This window comes from Pristiophorus japonicus, chromosome 2 (genome assembly GCF_044704955.1).
Source record: "Pristiophorus japonicus isolate sPriJap1 chromosome 2, sPriJap1.hap1, whole genome shotgun sequence".
Lineage (NCBI taxonomy): Eukaryota > Metazoa > Chordata > Chondrichthyes > Pristiophoridae > Pristiophorus > Pristiophorus japonicus.
This window is the reverse complement of record NC_091978.1, coordinates 155,486,985-155,508,474: the sequence shown is the minus strand read 5'-3', so window position 1 is coordinate 155,508,474 and position 21,490 is coordinate 155,486,985. Positions and strand designations below refer to the sequence as shown.

General features: G+C 45.0%; 1 long non-coding RNA gene across 1 annotated transcript in view; it reads left to right on the top strand.

Moving 5' to 3' along the window:
- The first annotated feature begins 4,184 nt into the window (after positions 1-4,184).
- The window catches only part of LOC139232580 (uncharacterized), a 98,527-nt gene continuing 81,221 nt past the window's right edge, over positions 4,185-21,490 (top strand). The window contains exon 1 of the long non-coding RNA XR_011588039.1: positions 4,185-4,227. This is a non-coding gene — a long non-coding RNA (uncharacterized lncRNA). The remainder of the gene's footprint in view (positions 4,228-21,490) is intronic.

Here is a 21,490-nt window from a genome sequence, read left to right as displayed (position 1 = left end):
TCCCATTGGCTTAGCTGTTCTATCCATCACAGTGGATATAAACTATTATAGTTGGCCCTGCAAGAATAACAGAACTGTATGACTGCTGCTAAGATAGTCATAGTATAGGGTGTACATTTGTTTCAGTTATGTACTCTATATATTGTTTAATGCTTTAGATAAATACATGGAAAGAAGCAGTTTGGACCACCGCATAGAGAAAGACAAGTTTTCAGCTGCAGTAATCTTCACTGGTGAATTACTTTTGAGGAATTTAACTTTGCAACAATACTGGCTGTGTAAAAGCTTTCCTCTTGAAGCCATACTAGTCAAGCATTAAGACAATTCATTTTGGAAAAATACAGTAGCAGGACATTTGGAAAAGCAAAATTTGGTCAAGCAGAGTCAGCATGGATTTCTGAAGGGGAAGTCATGTTTGATAAATTTGCTGGAGTTCTTTTTGAGGATGTAACAAACAGGGTGGATAAAGGGGAACCAGTAGATGTGGTGGATATGGACTTCCAGAAGGCATTTGACAAGGTGCCACATAAAAGGTTACTGCACAAAATAAAAGTTCAAGGGATTGGGGGTAATATATTAGCATGGATAGAGGATTGGCTAATGAACAAAACAGTAGGGCTAAATAGTTCATTCTCTTGTTGGCAACCAGTAACTAGTGGGGTGCCGCAGGGATCAGTGCTGGGACCCAACTATTTACAATTTATATTAACGACTTTGAAGAAGGGACTGAGTAACGTAGCCAAGATTGCTGACGATACAAAGATGGGAGGAAAAGCAATGTGTGAGAAGGACATAGGCAAAGTGGGCAAAAATTTGGCAGATGGAGTATAACGTTGGAAAATGTGTGCTCATGCACTTTGGCAGAAAAAAAATCAAAGAGCAAGTTATTATTTAAATGGAGAAAGATTGCAAAGTGCTGCAGTACAGCAGGACCTAGGGGTACTTTTGCATGAAACAAAAGGTTAGTATGCAGGTACAGCAAGTGATCAGGAAGGCTAATGGAATCTTGGCCTTTATTGCAAAGGGGATGGAGTATAAAAGCAGGGAAGTCGTGCTACAGTTGTACAGGGTATTGGTGAAGCCACACTTGGAATATTGCGTGCAGTTTTGGTTTCCATATTAATGAAAGGATATACTTTGGAGGCAGTTCAGAGAAGGTTCATGAGGTTGACTTATAAGGAAAGGTTGAGTAGGTTGGGCCTCTACTCATTGGAATTCAGAAGAATGAAAGGTGATCTTATTAAAATGTATAAGATTATGAGGAGGCTTGACAAGGTGGATGCAGAGAGGATGTTTCCACTGAAGGGGGAGACTAGAACTAGAGGGCATAATCTTGGATGAATGGGCCGCCCATTTAAAACTGAGATGAGAAATTTCTTGAGGGTTGTGGAATTTGCTGCCTCAGAGCTGTGGAAGCTGGGACATTGAATAAATTTAAGGCAGAAATAGACAGTTTCTTAAACGATAAGGGGTTATGGAGAGCGAGCAGGAAAGTGGACCCGAGTCTATGATCGGATTAGCCATGATCATATTAAAAGGCGGAGCAGGCTCGAGGGGCTGTATAGCCTACTCCTGCTCCTATTTCATATGTTCTTATATGTTCAAAGAAAAGTCAGCTAATCTACATGGCAGACTGCTGACAAAGTATTTTACATCTGATTAGTTATTCAAAGCCTACAAATTACTATATTGAATACAACTTTACACCCTGGTATGCTGAGTTTTGAACTCAAACTCTAGGTTGTAAATCCAGTACCATAACCATTAAGCTACCATATCTGCATGGCAGCAGAACTAATCAGCTGTAAAATACTTTGTCAGCAGTTTGCCATGTAGGTATGGTAGCTTAATGATAATGGTACTGCATTTGCAATATTTGAAGAAATGGTCATGGAATTTGCGGTATTGTAATAAAAAAACGAAGCATTTCATTAGTGTCCTGTGAGTTGGCCTACGTGTGATCCAGTGATCGGGATGGGCAATAAATACTGTCTTTCAGTGTCTTGCCAATGCCCAAGAACAATTTTTTTTAAACTATGGGAAATGTGCTAAAGCTAAGGGATTCCATATGGCAGTTTGAGGCTCAGCTTTGGTTCATGGGATCTACTTCACCAAAGTCTAGAATAAATAATGCTCTTCCTTGCCTACAAGAGCTACTGTTTTGCACCTGCCTTGGTGATGTGCAGTAACTATTGAAGTGATTGGAAGTCATTGAGTGAACTTGCTTTTGAATTTCACTGAAATGGTAAGGTTGGTAAGGTTAGTCAGTGAGCTCTAAATAGCCCCTTGATGTCTCCATGTATATTAGAAAAGGACATTCATTATCAGCAGTGTCCAAGTTTTTCACAATGCCAAGAATAGTGAGTGATTTCTTTGAGCATTGTGGTGCAGCTCCATTTGTCTGGCTGGGAATTTATAAATATCTACTAATTCCAGGAAAGACATCGAATGACACATTTGGGATGAAAGAGAGACAATTTAGAAGTAATTTGCAGAAACTCAAACTGGCAAAGTTGTAGAATTCAGTCAAAGCATAAGCTGAAGCTCTGGCACCTGTACAAAAAGACAATGCAAACTCAAACAAGTTCTTGGAACATTGCAAAGAAAGGCAATTGCTTTGCCTCCATATCTTGTGGAGGAAAGTAAGATGGCAAGTTTGCTAGATTTTTTTCAGCATTGAAAGTTGAATGTTTTTAAATTTGTAAAAGCTGAAAAACTACAGGTTTAAAATGCCCTCGCAAAATTTGTATGCAGGTACAATTCTAGAAATATTAGCAAGGACAATGAAGAATTTGAGTTGAAAACTTTCAGGAAGAAAAACTACTGCCACCATATATATCTCTAATTAATAAAGTTTCATTTGACCTGTCGGTGCGACTGGTGAATGTACAGGATCAAAAACTTGTTTAAATAAAGACAGTGACATTGTGAAACAGTTCAGATTTAAGGTGTGAACTTCCAAAAGGTGCTTTAGAATTATACATGCTTTGAAAGTCACTGGCATAAAATCAAAAAGTGCAGATTTAAAAAAGTTCTAATATTTTCAGCCCATAATATTGAAAATAGATGTGAAGTTTCCCAGAGAAATCCGTATTTTGGTCATTTGACTTTTAGGTCATCAAGTTGATCCTAAATGATATTAGGAAAAAGTGGAAAAATGGTTAAAATAATTCAGTATCAGTACAAAAACCCATGGGATGACAACAGGCTTGATGCTATTTATATCTAGAATTTTCTGTTTTTTAATAAGCTCATCTGAGGCTTTCTGAAGAGTTTTGGCACCTGTACAAAAAAACAATGATAAATTATCTTGATTATGATCTAGTATGCAGTAACTGATTGTAATTAAGTAATGTACTGCCATTTTAGACTCTTGTGGCAGCAATTTTAGTTACAACAACCAATAAACAATTTGTGTAGAGACTGAGAAATTCCTTCAAATCCATCATATTGAACAAATTAAGGGAAAAGTACTTTTATTCCACAGCTATTGGCATGCATTGCAAGAATGGGCTTAAACTTTAAATGGACAGAACCATAATTGAAGGTTATAATCGTAAATAGCAGTTATGTTAGGATGTGGTTTAATGCAGGTCAGTGCACCTGCTGTTAAACTGGTGTGTGCTTCAGTGGTGGTAATAGCTTTGAAGTAAAGATCTGAGGAAAATTGTCTACGTCCTTTAATCTTTTGATGTGTTCAATTGCTATCCTTTGATCAAAGATACTTCCTGTAAATTGCTGCAGTTTTAATATTTGGGGTTAGACAGCATTATGATAGTTTTATGAAGATAAATTATGTATGAGATTATTCATAAATAATGTATCTCCCTGATGAATTTTTTCCAGCAAAGAGCTAGTTCGATAACATTTTCGTGCTGACAAATGTCCCCGGAAGAGTCCCCAGTTCAGAAAACTCATCCCCACCTAGAGTCTTTTTAAAAGCCTGAATTTACAGAACCCCCCGGGGGGTGAGATTCTCGGCCTGTTACCGCCCAGTTTGAGTTCAGGAAAGGATTCTAGGAGGCGACTATGGTGGCTCCCCCTTCCCACAATGTGGCGCGGCGGAGAAAAGGCTCCGTCGATAGCTCGGGCTGAACTGCACTCTGCGGGATTGCGTCACCTGATCCCCATGTTTTGGCCAATAGTGATTGGTCGGAGGGTGGAACCTTGAAAATGCGCGGGAGGATCCGTGCGAACTGGTGAGTGGGTGGTTTCACTTTACCTCAGGTGAGTATGGTGCGTTGTGTTTTTTCTCAATAAGGCAAGCTAATTTCTCCCACCAGGAAGAGGTTGCTGAAACCTGAGAGAAGATGTTTTTCACCTTATGTCGAAAATCTCCGTTAATCTGGAACAGATTTAAAATTGATAAAGTTTGGTTATTCGAGGACGAGTATAGATGGCACAGCACTATTGTCAGAACACACACAAGATTCGAGATTTAGTGTAAAGTGAAAATTGTGTTGTCTCCACAAGTATTCAACTAGCAGAAGCAACAAAGTCAATTTTCATGCAAATTTTCTTGAAACGCGTCCTGGCTACTTTGCAGTGCCCGCAGCTTGTGTGTCCCCGGATTCAGTTTAGAAAATATGGTCACCCTACTTTACAGCCTGTGAAAAGTGGTGTGCGGAACTAGAACAGTTGTCTTTCATCTTGGAGATCTGCATTTAAAAATAACTCTAAATACAATTATTGTGCTGTTCTTCCATTAGAGCTGGCTATATTGTGTTCCTGCTGGATAGCTGGGATGGGAAAATAGGAGAAAGGGTTTTATTCTCACACCCTATTGGCTAGCTTGGGGCCATGATCACCAAAACCTGTGGATTTTAAAATGGTTGCTGGTATGGATCATGACTGGACCTGTGGAGAGGTTGGCAAGATTCCTTGTGAATGGAAAATCAGAATTGACTCCTCTTGCTGTGGTCACCTTGGATTATCACATGCAGTTCCACTCAATGCCCTCTGTTGTACTGTTATCTGAAACTTTGTCTATGCTTTTATTAAGCATTATTAAATTGGTCTGATAGCTGAGGATAATAAAGTACAGGTCCTCAAAATCCACTGCCAGTTTCTGCAATGTTTTTGGTATACTTCAATTTGTATTATAGGCTGAATGAATGAATATTAGATAACTCACTGTAAATGTAGTTTTCCTTCTCAAATGATGTTCAGCCTCAATATACGAGCTTCCTTCTGACGTACCTTATTTCTCTTTATGATGTAGTTTTGTAGTATATTTCAAATGTCCTCACTTATTTGAGGCTCCAAAGTTGCTTTTTCCAATCATAAAATTAAATGCACAGCCATTAGATGTCTTGTATACAGTGGAATGGGAAAAGGTCACCTGATGTATATGGTACTTTTTTTATTTTCTCCCCTCCACCTCCTTTTTCTGAACAGAGTTCCTCTTATTGAGCTATAGATCCATAGCTCTGGTTGTCGCCCACGGCCATTATTCTTACGTGAGCCTTCATTAGTTGGCAGTCTTTCCAACTGAGCCTGATCATGCCCTAACCTGATGTTCACACATACTGGAGTACTGTGTCCAAGTTGTTTAATGGCAAGGATACCCAGACATGGACGTGGTGGGGGTATCCTAAACTGTGACCGTTGACTCTTTGAGAAGCTAGAATTGGAGATTCTGGTCCTGGAATCTTCTGTTTCTCTAGGTATCTGAGAGGAGGTGGTATCACTGCTCATTGAAGTGCCCCAACTAATTACCTTACAGCATCCTGCATCACCCACTCCTGCAGTGGCAAATGTCATCACAGATAAAATCCATTCTGGGGAATGTTAGGAAAGAGCAGTTGGCGCAGTCTGGGTGAGCAGAAGTATGTGAGGGTGAATAGACAGAGACTCAGCCTGCTGGCTGGAGGAACAGCTCAAAGCCTTTTCCAGCTGTTGAACCTAGGAGTTTCAGAACTCTGGGGGCGGCCTGCCTACAAATGTAGTTTGGTAATTCACCATAAGCAGTGGAATTATTTGTGTGTCAGGTAGCTTGTACGATTTGGGGATGTCCATCAATGAATCCACAAACTGCATTTGATCGAGCTGGAGATGACCATGAAGAACGTCCAGGACCCTCTGCAACAGGTAAAGCTAATTGTCCCCCCTGCCCCTCTGCTGCAATCCTGAACTCAAATATAGCTTCCGTTACATGTGGGAATATGATGAGCTTAGGAAAGAGGTAAAAAAGACAATTAGGAATGCAAAGAGGAAATATGAAATTAAAACATCAAAAGACTATAAAAAGGAATAGTAAATTATTCTATAGTCCCATAAGTAATAAAAGGAGATTTAAGGGAGGGATAGGACCAGTTAAGATACTAGAATCACCTAGTGATTTTCCTTTTCTTTTTTAAAAAAAACACACCTTCAACTGATGGACAATATGGATTGCTTCCCCCACCCTGCCATATTACAAAGAGATTTATTTACCGACCTGAACTGAATAAGGAAAATACTATTTATTTCCCAGGCACTGTCTCCAAGGTATTGTCCTTCCTCCAGTGGAGATGTACATCTGTCCCCCACCTTTGCATTCCCACCAGGCCCCAACCACTTTGGAACAGCAGAACTGTTGACCCATTGTGAGCTATGCCATGGGAGAGCTGCTAGTTTAAATAAAGAGTTTCAGGGAGGATAATGCATAGGCAAAGTAGGAAAAATGACTCGACATCAACTGTCCAAATCTAATAAACGTCGTACATAATGAGTACTTAGGTTTAATATATGGAAGTATTATTGAGAACAAGTGCTTTGCTTTTTATCTACATTAAGAGCTTTCTTAATTCTTGAATGAAAAATAAATATATTTATGCCCTGGGGATAGTAACCAGTAAAGCATTACATTTTCATCTTTAATGATCAAAGCAGTGGGTGGAATGTATGAATCCAATTAATTGAACCTTTTAGATAATCTCCTTTGACTTTCTGCAAACTAACAGTTCTGTGAATTGCCACAACAGCAAATAAAAAATATAATTCAAGTCTTTGAATTGGAACATCCTCACAAATGAAATTATCTTTATCAAATTATCAACTTTAAACAAATCCTTTTGTTATTGCCGATTGTCAAAAGAAATTTTCCCTTATATATTAAAGTCCCTGGTAACGTCACTACTAAGCCAAAATTACTTTAGACAATTTTCATTGAATACTGAGGCGATTTATATAATCTCTGCTCCATTTCTTGGTTCAGACTTGTAAGAAAAATTAGCCTTACTGATAGTTATATTGTATCATATATTCTTTGGATACTGATTCACATTTTTGCCAATCTTATGACAAGTTTTGAAAAGGTACACTTTGAATGTAAAACATTCAAAATGTTGATTTAGTAAAAGCTTTTCCCAGCAATGTTTACCCGTTTTTATGTTTGCCTTCGAAAGTTTAGTTTTATTGTGTCTCCTGACAGCTGGTCTTGGCAAATCCATTAAGCTTACTTTGAGATTGTCGCTGGACATGTGAGATCCACACGTCAGGACCTGCCGCATAATCACCCCTTTAAGACTAATACAAACACTACTTTTATTCTGCGATTTTCTTCTGTCCTGAAAGTGTTGATACTTGCTAAGGTACAGTTCCAAGCGTGTCAGCTACCATCTGGTATTTCACCCAGTTGGCCATTATTCATGGGTGAGCCTTGACAGTGATGTCAGCAGGTCATTTGACCACAGGGGATCTGAGCATTTCCTGCAAAGGATTGCTGAATTGCATTCAAGGACAGGAACTTGATGATTTTTCTCCTCCTTAACCCAGAGGGCATCGAAGGAAATTGTAATGTCTCTATCACTGTACTAGCTGAGGACAGCTAACTCGGCACAGGGTTAGTGATCAAACCAGGGATCTTCTTGATTGAGATGGTACCGCTACTTATTAGCCAAATCTTCTGAGTCATTGGGGGAACTAATAAAAGTTCTTTAATAAAAAGTATCCCACCAGTTCTTGGGCATTAAAAATAATCTCAGCTTGGTAACATTGGCAGTTTCACTAACCTATTTATTTTTTACATCAACATAAAAATACTTCACACAACTTTTTAAACTAAATACATACTGATCAAAAAGACACATTGCTCTTTAATAATTTTTCTCATGACTGTTGTGAAAATGATTTTCTATGCTGATTTTTGTGACCCCCTCTTAGAAAATGGTCCCCTGGGCCCCATTGCAGCAGGGGAGAGGGGCCAAACCCTAGCACCTGCCAAGATTATTTAGATTGGGGAATCTCCCCATTAGATGTCATCTATATAGAAGGTGACTCCATGTTTATGTTTGATGTTACCAAGGGACAGTATATGGATGAGGAAAAGAAGGGGAATCAAGGATGGTTCCTTGGAGCATGTCAGTGGGAGTGGGAGGACGAGTCGATGGAAGAGATGGACTGGTTACAATAGTGCTGAATTTGGTGATTCTTCTGATGTCTATTTTCAGTGCATTGAAATTTGAGCTAACGGCACAGGGTTTCCATAAAAGTTTGACTGCAATATTCAATCTATAATGGGTTCACTTGTGGTGTAAATGAGATCTGTCTCTTAGTTATTTATTCTCTTCCCTTATCCAAATGGAGCATTTGTAATGCTAAGAGCAAGTTTCTTAATTGTGTCCCATTTTTCTGTCAGTGCCAGTAATTCCTTTTATTTGGCAAAAAAAATGCTTTCGACAAGATACAAAAGCTGTTGATCAGCTCTTAGGTGAGCAGTTTGATTATTTTTGATTGTTACCTTAATGCAATGAAGGGACAGTTCTTGAGTTAAATACCAAATGACACACTAGTCAACGGCGGTACCGTTAATGTTGGTTTAATACAGAAGAAGTACACTACTTATACTTTATAGTTACCCAATAGGTCCGGTCCGTACTAACACTGTTCCGTCAAGGGTCTCTTCCCTGGCGCCTAATTCCGTCGAGTGTTGCTCCTAGGTTCTCACTATGGATGGTCTGAATCTATCTATTTTTATACCTTTATACTGCCTGTTCTGTTCTAACCTAAACTGTCGAGTTGGCTCCGGTAAGTCTGAGGTGATCATGTCAGTAAGTCTAATGTAATCAGCTAAATTTGATGGCTATTGTTTTACTAATGTCTGGCCGATTCACTAGTAGCCTGCACCTGGCCTATTGTAAAACAATTGGGGTGACTAGCTTCTTTCCTGCAGAAAATTGACAGTGCATAATGGCCTATACTTCCACAATATATGTATATATATATATTTTTTATATTATATATTAAATAATATATAGGGCCCAAGTTTCCACACGATAAAAAACGGGCGCCCCTCCGAGTTGGGCGCCCGTTTTTCGTGCCTAAAACTGCGCCGGAAAAAAAATCTCGATTCTGGAGAGCCCTGCAGCTCCTTGTCTGTTTGGTGCGGCGCCCAGGGGGGGCGGAGCCTACACTCGCGCCGATTTTGTAAATGGGAGGGGGCGGGTACTATTTAAATTAGTTTTTTTCCTGCCGGCAACGCTGCGCGTGCGCGTTGGAGCGTTCGCGCATGCGCAGTGTGAAGGAAACATTGGCACTCGGCCATTTTTGTAGTTCTTTGTAGCTGTTTAATTTTTGAACATTTTTTAATAAAACCACATTGCCATCAGCACTGAGGCTTCCTGCTTACTGCCCCTCCCTCCCTCCCGTTCGCGGGAACGACGCTGAGCTGACTGTAAGGCTTCCACCTCAAGTGGAAGGCTGCTTGCTGCCTGGTTACTCCTGCCTGCCTCTCCCTCCCTCCCTCCCTCTCGTTCGCGGGAACGACGCTGAGCTGACTGTAAGGCTTCCACCTCAAGTGGAAGGCTGCTTGCTGCCTGGTTACTGCCTGCCTGCCCCTCCCCTCCCCTCCCCTCCCCTCCCCTCCCTCTCGTTCGCGGGAACATCGCTGAGCTGACTGTAAGGCTTCCACCTCAAGTGGAAGGCTGCTTGCTGCCTGGTTACTGCCTGCCTGCCCCTCCCTCCCGTTCGCGGGAACGACGCCACATCGCTGAGCTGACTGAAGCACTTTCACACAGGTAGGAAGATGGTTTATTTAATCTTTTCTTTGCTTATAAATGTTTATTCAGGTTGCATTTATTTGTATAATATTTGTAGAAGTATAAATAAGGATTTATTGTAGAATTTAATGACTTCCCTTCCCTCCACCCCACCTCGTTCTGGACTCCTAATTTGTAACCTGCGCCTGATTTTTTTAATGTGTAGAACAGGTTTTTTCAGTTCTACAAAAATCTTCACTTGCTCCATTCTAAGTTAGTTTGGAGTACGTTTTCACTGTGGAAACTTTGAAATCAGGTGTCAGTGGCCGGACACGCCCCCTTTTGAAGAAAAAATTCTGTTCCAAAGTAGAACTGTTCTACCTGACTAGAACTGCAGAAAAAAAAATGTGGAGAATTGCGATTTCTAAGATAGTCCGTTCTCCACCAGTTGCTCCTAAAAATCAGGCGCAAATCATGTGGAAACTTGGGCCCAATATATGTAAAATATATATAATGTAAAATATATAAAAATTATGTATGTATGTAATATTTATCACAATCACTAAGGAGGTGGTACTCAGTAAGATAATGGGACTAAAGGCAGATAAATCCTCTGCACCTGATGGCTTGCATCCTGGGGTCTTAAAAGAAGTAACAGCAGGGATTTTGGATGCATTAGTTGTAATTTACCAAAATTACCTGGATTCTGGGGAAGTCCCAGCAGATTGGAAAACTGCAAATGTAACGTCCCTATTTAAAAAAAAAAAAGGAGGCAGACAAAAAGCAGGAAACTGTAGACCAGTTAGCTTTACATCTGTGGTTGGGAAAATGTTGGAGTCCATTATTAAAGAAGCAGTAGCAGGACATTTGGAAAAGCAAAATTCGGTCAGGCAGAGTCAGCATGGATTTATAAGGGGGAAGTCATGTTTGACAAATTTGCTGGAGTTCTTTGAGGATGTAACGAACAGGGTGGATAAAGGGGAACCAGTGGATGTGGTGTATTTGGACTTCCAGAAAGCATTTGACAAGGTGCCACATAAAAGGTTACTGCACAAGATAAAAGTTCATGGTGTTCGGGGTACTTTATTACTTTCTCTAACTAACAGAGAAAAGAGAATCGGGATGAATGGTTCATTCTCTGGCTGGCAGCTGGTAACTAGTAGGGTGCCGCAGGGATCAGTGCTGGGACCCCAACTATTTACAATCTATATTAACGACTTGGAAGAAGGGACCGAGTGTAATGTAGCCAAGTTTGCTGATGATACAAAGATGGGAGGAAAAGCAATGTGTGAGGAGGACACAAAAAATCTGCAAAAGGACATAGACAGGCTAAGTGAGTGGGCAAAAATTTGGCAGGTGGAATATAATGTTGGAAAGTGTGAGGTCATGGCAGAAAAAAAATCAAAGAGCAAGTTATTATTTAATTGGAGAAAGATTGCAAAGTACCGCAGTACAGCGGGACCTGGGGGTACTTGTGCATGAAACACAAAAGGATAGTATGCAGGAACAGCAAGTGATCAGGAAGGCCAATGGTATCTTGGCCTTTATTGTAAAGTGGATGAAATATAAAAGCAGGGAAGTCTTGCTACAGCTATATAAGGTATTGGTGAGGCCACACCTGGAATACTGCGTGCAGTTTTAGTTTCCATATTTACGACAGGATATACTTGCTTTGGAGGCAGTTCAAAGAAGGTTCACTAGGTTGATTCCGGAGATGAGGGGGTTGACTTATGAGGAAAGGTTGAGTAGGTTGGGCCTCTACTCATTGGAATTCAAAAGAATGAGAGGTGATCTTATCGAAACGTATAAAATTATGAGGGGACTTGACAAGGTGGATGCAGAGAGGATGTTTCCACTGATGGGGGTGACTAGAACTAGAGGGCATGATCTTAGAATAAGTGGCCGTCCATTTAAAACAGCAATGAGGAGAAATATCTTCTCTGAGGGTTGTAAATCTGTGGCATTCACTGCCTCAGAGAGCTGTGGAAGCTGGGATATTGAATAAATTTAAGATAGAAATAGACAGTTTCTTAAACAATAAGGGATTATGGGGAGCGGGTGGGGAAGAGGAGATGAGTCCATGATCAGATCAGCCATGGCGGAGCAGGCTCAGGGGCCGTTTGGCCTACTCCTGTTCCTATTATAATATATATTTAATATATAGATATATATAATTATTTACCATTGAACATCTGTTAATTTTTTATGCATATCTGGTTCTATTCTGGCTACATCATGTTACATACAATACTGCACCCCAAGGTTGCTTTTTTTAATATATTTATTCTTTGGATGAAGGATTGCTGGTAAGGCCAATATTTATTGGCCATCCCTAGTTGCCTGGAGAATGTGGTGCTGGCCCTTGTTCTTGAACTGCTACAGTCCATCAGGTGAAGGTACCCGCACCGTGCTGTTAGGATTTTGACCCAACAATGAAGAAGGAACGGCGATATATCTCCAAGTCCGGAAGGTGTGTGGCGGAGCAGGCACGAGGGGCTAGATGGCCTACTCCTGTTCCTAATTCTTATGTGACTTGGAGGGGATGCTGGGATGCTGCTGGAAGCATAACTCACCGTTATACTGTCCCACTGGCATGTTTTGTAACAACTGCACTGTGGGCTTGTACGTGTTTGCGTGAACACGTTCCGGCATGTGTTGGAAGGGCCCCACAGGCACTTTGATCACATGTTGGGAGGGTGGCACAGGGTCACAGTGCCAGGGAGAGCAATCAGCTCGACTGGTAGGGAGCGCTCGTTGCAAAGTGAGTGACAGCTGTGGGCCTCTGTGCGGAGGAGGGCCTAGCCATTGAAAATAATTTGCAAGAACTGAATCAGTGTCGGGTTTGTAAAGCGGAGTAGGTTTGAAATTACCTCTGGCCTGCTCCGGTCGCGGACCCCCTGGAAAGTCTCGATGGACCCCAGTTTAAGAAACGCTGTTCTAGGTGGCGAAGGTCATGGGTCTGGGAGGTAGTCAACAGGGGCCCCGAAATTCTCGGTCCCGGGAAGGACCATTACTGCCTGTTGATGAATGGCCACCGCTTTGGGGTCAACTTGCCGACCCGACCTAAATTAGGCCTGGGAGGTTTTGCTGTAGTGTGGGCCACCATTGCGATCAACGGGCTTTCGTGGCGGCTTGCGGCAGTGGTGATGCGATAAAAGTGCGCAACGCTCCGCCCCCGGACCCATTTTTACCTTTAAAACGCCGGCCCTTTAGCTGACAGTGCCCCCGCCAGTGTATAGGATCGGTGCACAGTGGGAGAGCACCAGCTGGTGTGCGGCTAGATTTTTTTTGGCAAGGATAAATTCTCGGAGGTGTTTGTCAATTGAAAAAAATCTCGGAGCTGCTTGGATCTGGAAAAAAATCTCGAAGCTGCTTGTTCCACATCTCAAAGGGCAGCAGGATTCGGAAAAGTCTTGCTGAGTTAAATTTTTTTTTCCCTCTTTCTAATTATTCGTGGCCAGTGAGAGTATTGCACAGAGGGTAGTGCCGCCACCCATAATGGGCTCAGTTGTGGCAGGCGATGCCTGCTCCAGATTGTCAGATGCAGGGAGGCACGCAGAAGGAGGCTTTGCCGTGAACAACATGTCCTCAGGCAGCGGGCAAGGAAGGCAGAAGCCATGGCTGCCCAACATGCAGAAGGGCATGTAGATGTTCACAGACATCAATGTGCAGAGGCTGGGCAGCAGGGAGATGATGTCAGGAGGAGGGTGAGGTACACTGACTCCCTTCAGATAATGTGTGAGGAGCCTTGCCAGCAGCAGCCTGCAGAGGCTGTACAACATAATGAGGAAGAGGGAGAAGGTGCTCAGCCAACTGACATGGGAGGGGCCTAGCACATACCACTGCCAAGGAGGCCCTACCGTGCTAAGGTCTACCGGCTCAGTTCTTGTTCCTTCAGCTCAGCAATGAGCTATGTGTGCGGAGGCTGAGATTCATGAAGGACATCTTGACCGAGCTGTGTAATGTCCTTCGGCCAGAATTGGAGCCTCACACAAGGCTGAGGACAGCGCTCAGTGTGGAGACTAAAGTAGCCATAATGTTGAACTTTTACGCAATGGGCTCCTTCCAGTCTGCAACTGCAGACATCTGGAACATCTTCTAATTCTCCGTCCATCGCTCCAGCCGGCAGATCACCAATGCGCTGTACAAGTGAAGAATGCAATATATCTCCTTCCCCATGACCAGGGAGAAACAGGTGGAGTGCCAGGCTGGATTTCTGCGGATTGCACGGTTCCCCAGGGTGCAGGGGGCGATGGACTTGCACACATGTCGGACTAAGGGTGCCAGAACTTCATCAAACTGTTTATCAACAGAAAGGGGTACCACTCCCTGAAGGGAGCAGGGAGAGGAGGAGAAGAAGAAGAAGGGAAGAATGAGGAAGGGATATGGAGAGAAAGCCGGAAAGGGGTACTGAGGGAATGATCAGCCATGATCTTATTGAATGGTGGTGTAGGCTCGAAGGGCCGAATGGCCTACTCCTGCACCTATTTTCTATATTTCTATGAAGATAATAATCGCAACCACATGAGCCTTCCATGGCCATCCCAATGAGTGCCTTGACACATCATTGCTCACCTCACATTATACAGCAGCCCAGATATGGATGCCAAAAATAAAGATCTAATACATACTCAATATAACTCTAAACAGTGCAGAAAAATAGCATGAACATAATTTCCTTATAACCCCTCATACGCATGCCTAACCTGCGACTTCGCCTCAGTGTTGTCATGTATGTAGACCATTTATCCTAACTGTATAGTCACATAAGGTGTGCCACCAGAGGGCACTGCAGTGGGAGACCTGAGGGTCACCTGCATAGCTGTGCAGGGCAGTGTATAAAAGACTGCCCACCATGCTTGTGCCTCACTCTGGAGTTACAATAAATGGGACTAAGATCACAACAGCTCAAGTACAATACTGTTGGGAAAGTCTAAGGATAAGGGGTAAGCCATTTAGGACTGAGATGAGGAGAAACTTCTTCACTCAGAGAGTTGTTAACCTGTGGAATTCCCTACCGCAGAGAGTTGTTGATGCCAGGTCATTGGATGTATTCAAGAGGGAGTTAGATATGGCCCTTACGGCTCAAGGGATCAAAGGGTATGGAAAGAAAGCAGGAAAGGGGTACTGAGGTGAATGATTAGCCATGATCTTATTGAATGGTGGTGTAGATTCGAATGGCCTACTCCTGCACCTATTTTCTATGTTTCTAGACTTCGTGGAGTCATTCATAAGAGTATTAAAGACACAACAACTGGCGACGAGATTACGAACTTTCACGCAAAAATTACTAACGTTGGTGCATCAGAAATGTTCTCAGAGGATGAAGATTGGGAAGCCTTTACGGAGCGGCTCGACCAATATTTCATAGCAAACGACCAGGTAGGCGATGATCCGGCCACGCTGGCAGATAAGCGCAGAGCTATCCTGTTAACCAGTTGTGGGCCCATGGTCTATGGCCTCGTCAGGGACTTGCTTGCACCAGAGAAAACAACGACCAAGTCAGACGAGGAGCTGAAAGTGCTAATTCAGGACCAGCTCAAACCGAAGGAGAGCATCCTCACGGCCAGGCATCGATTTTATACACAATGCCGCCCCGAGGACCAGGAAATCGCGAAGTACGCTGCCGACCTCAGAAGGCTGGCAGGACCGTGTGCATTCGGCGCATCCCTCGCCGATGCGTTGCAGGACGTCTTCGTAACTGGCGTCGGTCATGAGGCCCTTCTTCACAGGCTACTGTCTGCCGAAACCACCATCACTCTGCAGAAGGCCATCGGCATCAGTCACGCGTTCATGACCTCGAGCTGCAGCTCCAAGAAGATGATGACTCACTCTCAGGACTCAAACCCGGCAAGTACTGTAAATAGAATGGCGCCTTTCACAGGCAGAACTGTTGAACGTGAATCTGCCCAGGGCAGAGCATACAGGCCCCCCCAAGTCCTTTAACTCAGAGTCCGCCGAGGGGTGCAAACGTAAGTCGAGTAGCACCATGCTGGCGTTGCAGAGGTAATCACAGAGCTCATCAGTGTCTGTTCAGGGACATGTGTGCAAAGGCTGCAGCACAAAGGGCCACCTCCAGCCAACGTGCAAAAGAGCTGTGACTCACCACGTGGAAGAGGAGTCAGCAGATGGCTGTGAATCCAGCGCAGATTACGAGGAGATGGCTAGAGAGGCAGCTCAGTCCCAGGACGAAGTGTATGGAGTATATACCTGCACCACAGATTGTCCTCCAGTGATAATGGAAGTCGAGATAAATGGCATTCCAGTCTTCATGGAAGTGGACACGGGGGCGAGTCAGTCAATAATGAGCCAGGAAGCCTTTGAGAGGCTATGGAACGATCAAGCTGAACGACCCAAGCTGGTCCCGGTTCAGGCAAAGCTGCGCACCGACACTAAGGAATTGATATCAGTTGTTGGTAGTGCAAATGTAAGTGTATCCCATGATGGCACGGTGCACAATTTACCATTGTGGATTGTTTCAGGTGATGGACCAATGCTACTTGGAAGAAGACGGATGGGGAAGATTCATTGGAACTGGAAAGACTTCATCCCTCCAGTGATTGACATCCCCCGTGCTCAGAGGCAGAGCAAGCCCCCACCTTCGGTTGGACTAGGCACCGGAAAGCAGATCCGCGCAGTCCCCGAGGCACAGATCGCTCATCACGACTGCGTGGCGATGATCCGGCCGAGATGACTTGAATGCACCTTCCTGGTTTCAGTGGCAGGACTCCTGAGGAGGAAGATTGGATCCGAAGGCGCCTTCCCAGCTTCAGTAGCAGAATCCCTGGGAAAGAAGATCGCGGCAGTCGACATCATGTAAAGGGAAAAGATGGCGTCCAAACCATGAAGTGCAGCGCTAAAGGAGCAACGAAATGTGGTTCCACGCAAGGAAGACGATTGGGGTAAAAGTAGTAAGGCCATTTTAAAGGAGACCAGCAACCCGCCATTTTTGAATGAACTGCTTGAAATTGGTAACCAATGTAAAAGTCCAGCTGTAACGAGCAAAATGTTGTTGAGCGATGTCGGGTGCAAATTGCAATCAGGTGTTCGCCCGCTACATTGGCTAACAGTCATACACAGGTCCAGCAGGCTGCCCAATGCTGTAGCCTGCATCCCCGGGACCAGAACGATGTATCATAAAGTGTCCCCACAGCTGACAGAAGTAGACAAGCAGCAGAGTAAACAATCCCCGGAGAGCAGAGGCACCGGTAGCGATACCCTGCCTCAGATCGGTTTAACACTGCAGGCACCCGATGGCATGAACCGCCACGGGCCAGAAACAGTAAACTGCGCCTATGCTCGCAGTCGGTTGCCGTTCGCCCACCACCCGGGTGGAAAAGGCGCAGCCCACAAATCCACTCACCACCACGGACATGCCCAAGAGCGAAGGGTCACCCGCAACGGCTCCTCCCAACGGGACCTGGATCAGCCTCCGCTGATCTTGTGAGAGAGTGCTCACAACGGTGCCCTCAAGGAAAGCGAGTCAGCAGTTCCATGAAAATTGCTAGACAAGACGAGGCAGCCCCACCGTCACTTAGACAAAACGCTCACTCGCTCAGACCACTTCCCAGGGAGCAGCAGCGACACTGAGCAAACGAAAAGGACAGGGAAGTCACAGACACAGGAGCTGTCTTTGAGCCTGCCCGACACTAGGAGTAACGGCAAGTGCCCTGAGCTCCGGCAACTCGAGTAAAATGAGCTCACCTCACCCACAGATCCACTAGCATTGGGCACTGCGCCGCCACCAGACGACCCGGATCTCATCCGGCCGTGCTGGAACTAGACTGTCCTTGTGTACCTGTACTGATATACCTGTACTGATCATGTAAATGTACCACACAAAAAGAAACACAACTGTAATCCACCCAACAAATGCACAAAGATGTAAATGTAAAACCCATGTGATGAACTTGAATGCAACTTGCATATAACGGGCCATTAACATGATCTCTGTGTGGGGGGGAGAATGGAGTAGTCATAGACTCTCAACCAGAAACCATAGGAACCTCCCACTGGCAACAAATCTCACTACCAACCCAACCAAGCAAGAAGCGACCCTCCAATGGTCAACCAGGAAGAGCGAAGCCCAGGTTACCGTCAATGTACGAATCAATTTGCATTGAAGACTTGGGGAGAAGTGATGTCATATATGTAGACCATGTATAGTCACATAAGGTGTGCCACCAGAGGGCACTGAAGTGGGAGCCCTGAGGGTCACCTGGATAGGTGTGCAGGGCCCAGTATAAAAGGCTGCCCACCATGCGTGTGCCTCATTCGAGTTACAATAAATGGGATTAAGGTCACAAAGCTCAAGTACAATACTAGACCTCGTAGAGTCATTCATAAGAGTACTACAGACAGAACAAGTGTCTTCCCTGTGGCTGCCTCATGGGTCTGGGAAGGCTGCTGTCTTCCCTGTGTGGAAGCTGCAGATGTCCTTCTAGGATGCCCTCGACCAGCTTTAGGCCTGGAAGGCCCGGCTAGAGACTGGTCATCACCCTCCTGGGAGGCTTCAGTCTGGCTTGGCTTGGGTGAGGCCATGCGGGGAGGCACTGGCGGAGTGACAGGTCTGGGGCCAGGAATGCTGGGAGCCGGAGGGAGCGCATCATCCGTATCCTGGCCTGAGGATCCTGAGTAACTCACCAGGGACGGTACAATATCATCACCACCAATCAGAGGGAGCTCGGGTCGGTGCTATGGTGCCTCACCAGAAGGTCCCCCGTGGCCCGTGGTGGACCCAGCTGAGAAAGCAATACAGGTCTCGGGTGACGTCCAGCTGAGACTGCATGAGAGCAGCCAGAGATATGACAGCACTTAGACACTCCGTCGACTCTTGCAAAGCAGGGGCCATCCTCTCCAAAGCAGCATCGATACGCTTGTTCCCTTGCGCCTGTGCTGCAATTGCAATAGGGTCCGCATGGACATTCTGGGAGTCCGCCATTGCCTGCACACTGGCAATGATGGGCTCCATGGAGTGCGCTGAGCTGTCGACTATGCGGGAGGCTGACTCCTCCACGCTCCTCACCACTTCCAACAGGCCCTCTGGCACACTTGCCAGTGCCCCCAACATCTGGGAATGCATGGCCTCCACCCTTGTCTCGTAAACCGCAACATCAGTGGGCTCAACCGAGTCCTCCTCAGTAGAACTCTAGTGCGGACTCGCCCCCCAGAGAGGTGGCACCTGAGGTTGTCTAGCCCGTCACCATGCTGCAGCCCACTATTCCCTGATGTAACACGCAGTGCAGATTCCTCTACTATAATAACTACATCGGACTGCGCACTCCCAGTATCTGAGCTGGCGCGTGTGGGTGGAAGCTGTGACGCGGTGCTCTCAGCTCATAGCTGAGGTCGCCAAGCGATGGTGTTATATCTAGGGTCTCAGCAATGCTCGACACCTCAATCTCCTCAATGCTGTCATTTGGCTCATCTGGCTGGGTCTCAGCAAGGGTATGCTGCAAACCTGGCGACGGTGTCTCAGCAGATGTCTCGGGAGGAGCTGCTCCTTTGCCTCGGCTGCCACTCGGCCTCTCATCTGTAAGCATCAATGGGAGAAGGGCTGCCATGAGGGGGCGGTGGGGAATTTACGCATGGAGCCTACAAGTAGCACACTTTCAAAGGCACAGTAGGTGCTGCAGCAATCAAAGAGAAATAGCATTAAAGGAAGGCGTTCACTTACCCCTGCTACCCACATCGGCATTGCCAGCACCGGATTCCGGGGGTCTCATTTGCAAACTTAAATGGGAGAAGGCCTGCTGTGACGGGGAGGTGGGGAATTTACACATGGAGCCTACACATAGCACACTTTCAGAAGCAAAGGCACAGTAGATGCTGCAGCATTCAGGGAGAGATAGCATTAAAGAAGGGGCTTCACTTATCCTCATCAGCATCGCCAGTGCCCTGGCCCACAGAGAAGACACCATGTCCACCCACGATGGCCTTGACCCTCGCCTCCAAGGGTGTGAGGACTTGTAGGTCAGCCTCTCCACCACCATTCCTCCTTTGCTCAAACAAGTTTCACCTGCAAAACAAAGAATGATTGGTTTGTAGCACCGTGATGATGCATCAGGAATGAGAGCATGTGTGTGTCCCTGACATGCAGCTGTCAATGTAAAAGGAGAGGGCCTCCATTGCACACACACACACACACACACACACACACACAGGCCTGAGCATTGAAATGCTGCATCAGTGACTAAAGAGCGAAGGTGGGAAATAAGGGAAGGCTGAAGGAGAGGCTCGCAAATGGAAGATTAGCATTTGGTGGAACAAGTACTCACTTCCATCAAACGAATGATGTCGTTCATCTTTTTGTGACATTGGGTCGCCATCCTATTACGGATGGAGGTCCTGACACCTCTTCCGCTATCTTCCTCCAGGCTTTGGTAAACTGCTGGCAAGTCAGTCTCCCTACATCTGGGTAGAGGTCTCGCCTCCTTCTCGCCACTCCAAGCATCAGGGTCTCCAGCTCGGCATTTGAAAACCGACTTGCCCTTCCTACATCTTACCACAGCTTCTTAACCAGCCATCATTCCACACCACTCCTTCCCTCCTCAGGGCCTAACTGGTCGCCAACGAGCCAGCTGCTTCCTGGCCGCCTTAAAGACCAATCACCCTCAGGGTGAATTTCCCCGTGGGAATAACGCTCCAATTAGAACTGCAAACTATCAGGTTTGAAGGGCAATTAAGACTGCAGTACTTTTTAGTCGGCAAGAAGCTGAATTTGGATCCAATGGCTGCCACAATCACTGCGCCGCTAATCGGGGGAAAAAAGCCTCAACACTGCCAGTTTTCTGGCAGCACTGAATTTCGTCCCCAGGATATTTTAACGGCTGTTATTGTACAGAAATGCTTCACTTTTTTAATAATCTTTGGAATTCTGTTTACAGTGATATCAAAGCTGCAAATATATTTTGCTGGCAGATGAAAGCAGTCTGCACTTGGCAGGAACATGACAGACCACAATGAAAAAAATCACTACATCACATGTATATGTTTCAGAAACTGGTCTTAAACTACTGGAAATGCTTCACAGATCTAGGCTTTGAAGATTCAATCATTTCCTATGTATAAACAGAGATTTAGAATGAACTGATTTGCTTTTATATATATTTATATATACACACACACACATATCTTGGCGAGCGAAAGAGGGCAATACTATAACTAGTAACCAAAAGCTTGGTCAAAGCAGAGTCTTGAAGGAGTGTGAGATGGAGAGACGGAGGCATTTAGTGGGAGAATGCTAGATGATGGTGGAAAGCATGATGATGCTGGCTCAGCAGTCGGGCAGTCCGGGGAGCGTCGAGAGAGGCGGGAGTCGGCGAGAGGCAGCGGCCTATAAAGGCTCAGCAGTTGGGCAGTCCGGGTTGAGAGGGGCAGTCCGGGTTGAGAGGGGCAGTCCGGGTTGAGAGAGCCGGTACAGCTCCAGCTGGGAGAGAAAGCAAAAAAGAAGTAGAGAGAAATCAAAAGGTGACATCACAGCCAAAGGGGTATGTGATTGGCTGGTGATTAGTGAGTAGCTTTTCTTTTTC